Source organism: Tenebrio molitor, chromosome 9 (assembly GCF_963966145.1).
Source record: "Tenebrio molitor chromosome 9, icTenMoli1.1, whole genome shotgun sequence".
Classification (NCBI taxonomy): Eukaryota; Metazoa; Arthropoda; class Insecta; order Coleoptera; family Tenebrionidae; genus Tenebrio; species Tenebrio molitor.
In genome coordinates, this window is record NC_091054.1 from 17,362,379 (window position 1) to 17,373,436 (window position 11,058).

An 11,058-nucleotide genomic window follows, 5' to 3' on the forward strand; every position below is an offset into this window, starting at 1 on the left:
GAAATCCCTAGGAAAAGTTTAATTTTTTTGGGTTGGCTCAACATCCCGCCAAAATTTGACATTGAACAGTTGAAATGAAACACAAAATAATTATTATGTACAAAAAGGTTTTAGCTACCAGGGGCGTATGTGAGTTCGACCACGTTACCTGTATTTTCTAAGTATTCTGAAGGGTATGGGATTAAGTGCATATACGGGTTAGAGTGGTATATAAGGGAAAGTAGGCTCGATCCTGGTTCCTAGGGGAGTTTTTGAGAGTTACATTTTCTGTTGGCAGCATCTACTGTTTACTATCAAGCTTCAAATATCCGTCAGTTCGGTCAAGCGCCAAATTCAAAACAGAAAAATTTCTTAAAATGGTTGGTTGCACGGCACCTTATTGTTCTGCCAGATCAGAAAGAGGTATGTATTAAAATGTTTCGGTTCCCAAACGATGCATCACGCAGACAATTGTGGATCCAAAATATTGGGAAACCATTGAATTGGCAGCCTAGTTGCCACAGACTTTGTGAAGTAAATGCAAGCAAATCTAAATAGTTAACATAAAATTTACATTTTATTTTCACTCTTGAAATATTTTAACAATGAGCAATTTAATTTAAATGCAAATAATGACAAAGTTTTAAGAAATAAAAAATAAATAAAACAACCTCCAAATTTGAATGCACCTTCAACATCATCACTTACACTCCCTACTTGTTCCTCCACCTACACTGAACATAATTCTTCTCTAGCAAATGAAAATATTCTTCACTACATTGCAGACTCAATAGCCAACTCCCTACCTAAAAAGAGCATGTGTACTAAATGTGCTAATTAGCTTAATTCTGAGGACAACAATTACTGTGACGACAATGTTCAGATATATAGTTCAAAGCGAAATTTTGGAGGTTTACATTTTCCAAGTAGCTGCTTTTTTACACTTATTCGAATATGTGAAGAAACATTTAATCGCCATACAAAAGTTTTACTTTCCAATAAGCTTACAGAGACAACATACACTTCTATAGTATTGTCTATGTCTTCCCACATCATAATTCCAGCTTGCTGTAAACTTGCAAACCTCATTATAAAAAAATTTCTAATCATTCGCTCAACATCACTAGCAAATCACATTACGGAAAATTTACAGCACAAATGGCAAAGTTTTTCCACAAGTTGTAAGTTTGTAGTTGAACACTGTAATTGAACTTATTTTCTTCCATAATTGTGTTTATTTTGCACCTACTCTTGAAATGTCACCTGTCATATCAACAGAACAGTCATATCATAGTCATATCTAATAATTTTGACAATAACAGTGCAGCCAATCAACAATCGACAAACGCCCCTAGGAACCAGGATAGAGTCTACTCTCTTTAATATACTAATTTTAATACGGGTTGGACCACGCTACCTGACTTATCTAATTACCCAGGAGATCGGATTTTACCTGTTGGTTCTGGACAAGATACAACAATTTCACAAGAAAAGTTAATGTGGTTGAAATTTACAAGATACACATTCTATAAATTCGAATTTAGTAATAACATTATGTACATAACAAGCAGCAATTTTAGTGTTTACTAATTTTTGCTTCTCAGGTATGTCTTTACGTATTTTTTTTTACAAAACGGTTAGCAGTGTGTATTTTAATATAAACCTCACACTGGAAATCTTTTAACACAGATACATCGACATTTAAATATGCCAACGTCCCACCACTTATTTTTTCAATCTCCAAGCTAATAGAGTGAATTTGATCCCCATTTTCTTCGTAAGCAACATGTCTTTGACGATTTTTTTTTAAATTCTCTTCTTACGTCCTGCAGTTTTTTTTATAAATGATCAAATTGATTGATGCATCCAACAATTTTGTTTTAATTTCCAGAAAATGGCTTTTACAAATAAACCGTGAAAATTAATTTTTCGTTCTAAGGCGATACGTAATTTCTTTCCAATACTTTTATTCAAAAATACACTTAGATCGTAAATTTTGGCAACACAACACACAACTCTTCTGTTATACATATATACATAGTGGGCCGATAAAAACGGTACCAACTTTGTACGCTCATATTTTCCTGAGTTATTATCTGTTTTTAATGTGTAATATACCAGTGAAAAGCTCAATATTTATAGAAAAGGTTGTTGTTGTCCAGAACTCAAAAATTGTGCGTCACAACATGAAGACATGCAAAAATTCTCTCAATTATAAGTTTTACAGATATGGTTCAATATGCTCCCCATTTTTATTAGCTACCATTTGCAATCGTCTTCACTAGTGATTGATCAACATCGCACCGAGCGGCACAAACAATCATATACCTTGAGCTGAAGGCTCCTGAACAATTAACGGAATGCTGGAATCAGCTACCTCAGAGACAAATATGTAGCTTCTGCAATTGGGGACGGACAAAGACGATTACAAATGATAGCTAATAAAAATGGAGGGCATATTGATTGAACCATATCTGGTTGAGATAGGTAATCTTCAAAACCAGAATTTTTGCATGTCTTCATGTTATGACGCACAACTTTTGAGTTAGGACTATCTCTGCACAGCAAGAGGCCTTCATCTTTTCTATAAATATTGGGTTTTTCACTGGTATATTAATCATTTAAAAAACTTAATAACTCAGGAAGATATGAACGAACAAAATTTGTACCGTTTTTTTCGGCCCACTGTGTATTTTAGTTTCAATTTTAACTTGTCATGCTCCTTAAAAGAATAGGTACCGGGAGCACACACTATTGTTTGGTTTCTTTTTGTCTTGAATTGAAGCTGAAAGTATAACTTTATTAAAAAGTTTCATCACTTAAGTTTTTACCTTTATAAATTACGTAGCAGATTCACAAATTGCCCAAAAAGTAGAAAATGTTATTTTTTTCATTTCTTTATTGTTTTCTTATTGACAATTTCTCAATACTGAAAACGTTGGCTATTGTAATTACTTTCATTTAATAAATGGCACTAATTCCTACCTTTTTATTCACAGAAAGTCTTATATCTTTAATAAGTACATTTTTATTTTTTTCAGAAAAGTGTCACATTTGACAAATATTTTTTGACTGTTTTAAATACAACGGTAATAATCGAAATTTTACGAATAAATACGACGGAGTGTTTTGGCCAACTGCGTGCGGAGCAGCACCGTCGAAGCTATTCCAACATTATTATATGGGATTGAAGTGTCTTACTATAGTTTAATTGTCTGTGAAAACGACTGTCCAACAGTTTTCTTTCATAACCCCACTTTTTTCTGACACTTGCAGACACACTAAAAACAAAAGTCGGCGACGTTGTCGGTTGTATTTTCGAGGTAGAATGCACTGTTGGTGGATTTTTGATTTTGAAACCGATTATATATATTTATTTCATTTTCAAGTGCACCATTCCAACATAATCAGAATGCTCGATATAAAAAAGGAGAATGTAGTAACAATTTTAATGGAAAAGGTAATGTTTTTGCACTTGTTTCAAAATAATGAAGGATGTCAAAAAATACATTTTTATTCCTGGGCAAGACCGTTTTACAGGATCATCTAGAATTAAGTCACATTGTTTGAACAACTGATTAAAATCCATATTATATCAGTCATAGTTTTATTCACATGACGCAGAAAGTTTGTTATTCCACGTTATGAACATTGTAATTATTGTGTAAAAAGATAATGAGATAAGGTACCTATATAGTAGAGCGTAAAGCAGAATTCAGCAGTCAACCGAAGTAATCAGTGAGATAAATAACAACAATACAAAAAACTATGGCATTCAAAATGTGTGGTTTTACTAGCAGTTATAGAGGTAGCTCGGTGGCCGCATGGCTGTCGGAGACAGTGCTCCGAGGTCGCGGTCCCGGCGCTAGTGGGTTCGAATCCCACCGAAGGGGGAGGATTTTTTCGAAGGAAGGAAACTCCGCCGGGCCATGGATGTGTGTGTATGTCTAGTAGGGGCTGACGGTAGGGTGGTGGAAGGAAGAGCGACACTCTCCCGACACCACCGCGAGGTCAGCAGGGTTCAAATCCCAGGCCGGATGGCCTCCCATGGATGTTGTGTGTTGTGATATTCGTGTTGTGTCGTCCAGAAAAAAAGGAGAGGAGAGAGGGTGGGCGTAGGTAGCCGGGGAAAGTACCCCGGAGCCCCGCCGCACCACAAAGGAAAAAAGAAACCAAAGCCGACCGTAAAAGGTACCTGATAGGCCTGTTAGGTGAAAGGGGAAAGGCAAAAAAAAAAAAAAATAGTAGTTATGTGTTTGTGTACCGAATATTATTGCCAATGCACAGGGGGTGCTGATTGTACTAGTTGTACCACAGCATGCACTGGTTGTGGAAACTGTCCAAATGCAGGAACGTGTACCAATTCTCAAAATTGTATCAAGGCAGCAACATGCACTGGGTCTACTAACTGTCATAGAGCCTCGACGTGTACAAATTCAAGAGACTGTTTTGAAGCCTCAATATGTTCTGGATCTACAAACTGTCATAGAGCCACGACCTGTACAAATTCAAAAGACTGTTTTGAAGCCAAAATATGTACTAACTCAACCAACTGTTACAAAGCTACAGTCTGCACCAATTCAACAGGATGTCCCGGACATTAAGTTTTTTTATTGTCAAAAATAATAAAACACAAGTATTGTTATCTAAGCTAAAACATAATTGTAAGCTTGCTCTGTATTGTATCCGATCTGTCTCTTTGCCTCCCAAGGACGATAATTTTGTACTGGGAGAGAAAGGGTTATCGGACAATAATAAACTAATATAACTGATATACCTAATTAATTTTGCCTTAGATTCCTAATAATTACAGAGCCAAAAAATTAAATTATTTGACCTTGAGAGGAAAATCCAACGTGAATGGACTTTACGTTATGAGGAACAAAAATGAAGTTTAATGTTGATACGGTTATGAACCCTCATCCCTCATTTTTGGGTATGTCAGTGAACGTTCGTGCCATCCGTTTTCATAAGATCAATGAGATGACGTTTTGACAAGTACCTGCGGCACTTGCGTGGTCTGCAATCTTTACTGAACCAGCGAGAGTCGAAGAAGTTCACGAATTTTTATTTGAAACTTTTATAAGTGTCCAAACGGGGAGTCAACGCGGGTGATCTAGAGTGCTGGTGTGGTATCGTGGTGGAGTCAACGAGGGCTGATTGGAGTGAAGATTCTTCAGGAATTCCAGACCCAAGCGGAGACTGCAAAATTGCGACCCCACCGCGTAAGGTTCAACCGAACTGAACGCCCAAGAGCGGATCTACATCCACATCGGTGTCTGCTGACCGACGTCGTCCCCGAGGCTCTCCAGGAGAAACCTGGACTTCAGTCATCACTAGGTTCAAATCCCGAAGTAGCGGTGAAATTTCATTAAGGACCGTAGCTTCCAAAATCTTTCATTCCTTATTGTGCAGATTATTATTAGCTAAACGTAGACCGATAATTTCATTATTATTTTTTCCCTCCACCACCTGGCGGCACGGCAATTTTGCTGGAGTACATACACTATTACGAATATTACTATCAAATAATAGAGGAGTGCTAATCAACATAATTACCGGCGTCTCGCCTCCACATTTTAACTTAGTTGTGTTTTTATATTATGTTCTGTGTCAGTGTTAAGGAACTTCCTAACGATATGACATTACTACGAGTATAATAATATACCTAATATACCTTTTTGAATTTCAACTACTAATGTGTTCCCTAAAGCGAGAATTTTTACATTTTTAAAAAGAGATTGCTGAAATTATACGTGGTAAAATCGATTTTTTTCTAAACAACAAAGATTTCTCATAGCAACAGAGAGCTCTAAATATTTATTAATTTTTGTGTTATAATTATGTCTGTGTTATATTATGTAAATTTGGAACAGCCATATCTAAAAGATATGCTTGCTTTTGTTGTTTATTTAAAATAATAATGTCTGGTCTGTTATGCTTTCTGATTTATAACTATAGTGTGGGTGTGTATTCCTTAATAAATTGAATTTAACAGCTAAATTCATGTGTATAATTTTAGCGAATATATCATGACGTTTCTTATATTCGCTTTGAGGTAAAATTGTTTATTGTTCTTTAATATTTTTAATTAAGCGGAGTTCAAAAAGTTTATTCATTGTCGCACATTTTAACATTATTAATTGCACGAATTCTATGATTTCATTTAGCATTGTCCTTTTATTGTAATTGTAATTTGGATTGGTGTTTCGTCTTAGTTTTGCTTTATAATGAAATCTCTTAATTTTTATACATTACGCTTCTTATCACATTGTCATCGACTTTGGCTGGATTGAGCATTGGCGGTCACCAACGTCTTTTTGTACGAGGTTATTCTCCGGGTCTTATCGTAAATAGAACTGTTTTATTTTATTTCGTCTGAAGCAAGAAAGGAACCAGAGGACTTCTTCGCACGTGTGAGCGGCGCGGTGTAGCGGTACTAGCACCCGTCGTAAGGATCGGTCGTCCTTCCTCCTTCCTTAAGTTTATTTACTTTTTTTTTGTTTTTCATTTTCCTTTTACTTCAAATTTAATTTTGTACTCTCCCGAACTCCGGGTAGCATCTCCATCCAACGTCTCGATCATCGCGCCAACTGCGTGACCCGACACGAAGCCTATAAAAATTTAGATCGTTATTAATTCTAGTTCCTTTAGGGAACTCGGAAGGAAAATGAAAAAAATTAATAACGTATCAGTACCTAAAAATGAGGTTTTTGCCTCAAAATATCAATTTCTCCTGAAGAGGCAGTAGAAAACAAAAGATAAAATGATTTTGTTCTGTAAATCTTTATTATAACAGATGCTCTATAAGTAAATAATGGGAAGGTCAAAGATTGAATAATTGGATATAGTGGCAAATAGTGAATATGATATTACTTATTAGTGTTTAGAAGGCTATTGGATCAGGAGATGGTATAACTTAGACCACTTTTTCTTTTTAGATTTGTTTAGTACTGTTTCATACTTACCTAATTAAAACAAGCAGCTCAGAGACGAAGTTGAAGTTAAATTTTAAGTGATATGTTTTTTTGCTTTAGGTCTGATCGAACCAAGCCTAAAATAGTAATTTACGTTCTAAGTCCGGTAGCTTACTTATAACAGTACGAGTTGGACATTATGGACGAGGCGATGTTAGGAGCCGAGTCAAGAATGTCTAAACGAGTACCTGTTACAAGTACTACCGGATGTATATCGTAACGTAATTTTATTTCATACAGGAAGTCTCTTGTGTATCATTATTTTATTTTAAAAATTAAAAAATCACATTATACTGTTCAAATAGCATCACCTTTTTCCTGTGGCAACGACCGTTGCTATGTTTTTTTAGATTGAATATTTTTTGAGTTTTTCACTTTTCAATGTCAGATTTGATGGATAAAAATAACACAGTCCGGTAGGTGTTGCTTAGTGACACTTCCCGGCTCTGATACCGTTACAGCTAGAGACCGGCGGAAAAAGGTTCTCGCCTCCCACCACTCTAGTGTAGTGGTTTGACAGCTTTGAGTTCGCACCGAGCATAGAGCGCACCGACATTGGGGTCTTGTGGTGGGAGTTATTCGCTAGCCCTTAACCATTTTTTGCATGTCTCAAATTGATGAACATCTACCGGACAGTATGAAATAATGGTTATTTATTCTATTTTAGTCAATAATCGTCTTTATACGCCCCCAAATGAGGGCATAAATTGGCCTTTATGGCACAGATCTATCAAAAATCTGCCAAGCAACGGTTGGTTTAATTATTGAAACAATAGTATCGAACATTATTTTATTAAAGAAAATCATACATTATATGCACAGTAACCCTAACAACATCAAAATAGCTAACTAAATTTTGCATGGACACAACCTTTAGTTGATTTCTTTTAAGGAATACTAAATATTTGTTTGAATCTTTTAGAAATTATAAAATAGAATAAAACGTTGTATGTACCACGGGCATAATTGTCGATTATGGCCCTCGGGAATTTAAAAGCCCTCGTTCCTCGGGCTTTAAACATTCCCTCGTGCCATAATCTCCTGATTATGCCCTTAATACATAAATAACTATTGTATCACAAGGCCAGAAACTGCACGTTTGCGAGCATGAGTACGGTTTGCGGTAGGAGTCGATAGACGAGTATTGCAAGTACGAATGCTCGCAAAATAGTTTCTGGACGTGTGATACACAAATTTTTTGTGCCGACTTCTGCGGATTTTTGGTAAATAAAAGTTAAACCACTTGTTACAATATTTATTAGAATTAAGAAAAAAATAACACAGCTGCATGACCCCGGTGCTTGACCCCGAATTAGTTACCCCGTTTTTTTTCTGTATGTGTCGTTCTACTTCATTTATACTACATTGAGAGTGTAAAGGAATCGAACTTTATTTTATGTTTAGTCGGTAGATTATGAATTATTGTCCACATGTTGAGGACTTTGGTGCATTCTTAAGATTAGGTAACTGCAACTGTCTTAATTGGTTTTTTGCATGATGTCGACCCCAACGAAGGGTCTTCAGTTCTATAATGGCCCGCCAATAAAGTGGGAGATTTTTGGTTTATGTGAATCAGTTTAAAATTAAAGTTTGTTGAGGAAACAAGTTTTTGATTGTATTTTCTCCGATTCGCCTTACAGTTTATTGATCAAAAGTGGGATAATTCTTTATTAATTTATCAGAAGTGGAATAATTCTTTATTACACTTATCCATCCCTTTGTGCTCTACGCCGGACCAACAGCTAATTGAGAACAATGGACACTGGCGGCAGCTTCCCCCGACCGAGAGGAAGTCGCAAAGCGACGAATAATGAATTAAGATGTCCCTTTTTTTATAATATTTTTTTATAATAATAACCTAAACTTATCGAGAGCACGTTTCCCCAATCGGTAAATGCAAGAAGATCACATGCTTCGCGATAAAGAATTTAATTCAAGATTCTAAAGAGTCACGTGGTCATCAAATGCTCATAGAAAATAATATAATTTTTTATTTTAACGCGATAGTGAACTAATGTGAATAATTAAACCGCGAATACAATTTAAGTACAAGAATTAGAGAAATAATTTACCCTGTAAATGTAAAGCACGTGGTCACAACATGGCTGCTGGAAGTACTGAACGTACCTCCGTCTACTTTGGAGATCAAACCCCGAGTGAATCAAAAAAGCCCTCTTTCCCGTTCCGTATTCCGTTTTATCATTTCTGGCGCACCCCACTTTCGCAACCCCTACTTGACTAAATTGACCAATCAGCTCGGTTCTACTTTACGCCGATCGCGACACCTTTTCGATATCTCCAGAACTTTTGAAATTACTGTTTCCGTTTTCCACCATAATTTTAAATGTTTAAATTTAGACTTTTGTTAGGACCAGACCGAATGTACATAATTTGTTGTTGAATTAGAACTTTGAGAAAGAACACTAAATTACTGACTATACAATAATAAACCTCAACATCAAGAAACAAACACATTTAAAAACGGAACAAACAAAATTAAACAGGAATACTGAATACTGAATTACTGACTCTATACAATAACAAAAATCAGCACCAAGAATTAGACAAAATTAAAATGAAACAAACAGAATCAAAATAGAACAAACAGAATTAAAATGAAACAAACAGAATTAAAATGAAACAAACAGAATTAAAATGGAACAAACAGGATTAAAGTGAAACAAACAGAATTACAATGCAACAAACAGGTTTAAAATGTAACAAATTAACCTTATTTTGAAACCTAAATTGGGGTTGAAACGCTGTTACGTAAGTGTCATGTCATGCAACTAAATTCCGTTGTTCTGCTACTTCTAAAAATTGTTCTACATTGGTTTGATTCCCCAAACTGTTCTAATTAATTCGTAATTTTCATTCTCCCTCTCTCTATCTCTCTCACTCACACCTCTGATTTCTACGAGTTACCTGGCTTTACCGTTACCGTGTTGTCCGTGTTTTCTATCGACTCCCTTTCTACTTTGCTTCGTTACTTTTCTAACTAAAAGTGCAAACGATTCTAGTTATTTTCTACGATAAAGCGCTCTGTTTCTAATTTGCAATTCTCGCCCTTTAATTACAAATATGCCACAAATTTGAGAATGCTAAAAAAATAAATTAACCTAATGAACATTGCTTTGGTGGTTCTCTCAATTTGAAACGTGCTAACATCAAATTCATCAATTCAACCCCCCTGATTTTAACTGGACTCTCCAAATTGTCGAAAGAGTAAATTTTGCAATGTTTCTTTTCCCATGAAAACTGTTATCTTTATGTTGCGTTCGGACAGGACGCGTACTCGCATTTTCAAAGAAAGGTTGGCAGATTTCACTTGAGGAATTTGGTACCACTCTGGCCGACACGGCATCAATAAAATTTACAACTGACCGGCTTTTCCGTCGCAAATGAACGGTATTTAAAACATTTCGTTGAAATTATTTTAAAAATTGAAATTATTAATTTATCGAACATATTCGGACCGTTACAATATTCAAGAAGTGGCTCAAAACAGTAAAACGTAATTTTAATTGATTAATTTTAGTTAAATATTGCTTCTTTGTAGTTTGTAAGTACGTTATTTTAAATAGAAAAACATTTTTAACGAGCCATGCACAGAACTGATTCTGACGCTTGACAAAATTCTGAAAACACATGCCAACCGAAACTGATGACAATTCAAAATCCCTACTTTTACCGGACTAGGTCGGCAATAAAGTTAGCATATTAAATAGAGTTGGCTCCATCCTGGTTCCTAGGGGCGTTTTTCGATTGATAATTGGCTGCACTTTTATTGTCAAAATTGGTACTATTTGTGTTTAAATAAATTTGTTAATTATTAAAATGTTTCTAGAGTGAAAATGTAATTTTAATATTTATTCATGAGCGCGAGCGAATTTGATTGAGAATCGCCCTCAAATGTCACATGATTTATATTGACAAATCACAACTCCGAATTATTTGAATAGCAACCAATCACAATATAATTTACCTAGGGAAAAGTTTTTTCGGGCGATTCTCTTCAAATAATACGGTGAATTCATCATCTTCTGGGAATAATAGGAAAAATGTTCAAAAAAATCTATCTTAAATAGTGACTAGGAAAGAA

At 35.4% G+C, this 11,058-nt stretch overlaps 2 long non-coding RNA genes across 3 annotated transcripts; both read right to left on the bottom strand.

The window, feature by feature from the left end:
• Nucleotides 1-537: 537 nt before the first annotated feature.
• Nucleotides 538-1,370, bottom strand: LOC138138520 (uncharacterized). Of its 2 annotated transcripts, none has more exons than XR_011162047.1 (2): nt 988-1,370; nt 538-785 (listed from the first exon to the last, which is right to left on the bottom strand). It is a non-coding gene; the product is annotated as an uncharacterized lncRNA (long non-coding RNA). The 2 variants fall into 2 exon arrangements; XR_011162046.1 differs by having other exon boundaries at nt 845-1,370.
• Nucleotides 1,371-1,747: 377 nt separating this feature from the next.
• LOC138138521 (uncharacterized) lies at nt 1,748-3,202 on the bottom strand. Its single transcript, XR_011162048.1, has 3 exons — nt 2,965-3,202; nt 2,811-2,908; nt 1,748-2,764 (listed from the first exon to the last, which is right to left on the bottom strand). It is a non-coding gene; the product is annotated as an uncharacterized lncRNA (long non-coding RNA).
• Between the last annotated feature and the right edge of the window lie 7,856 nt (nt 3,203-11,058).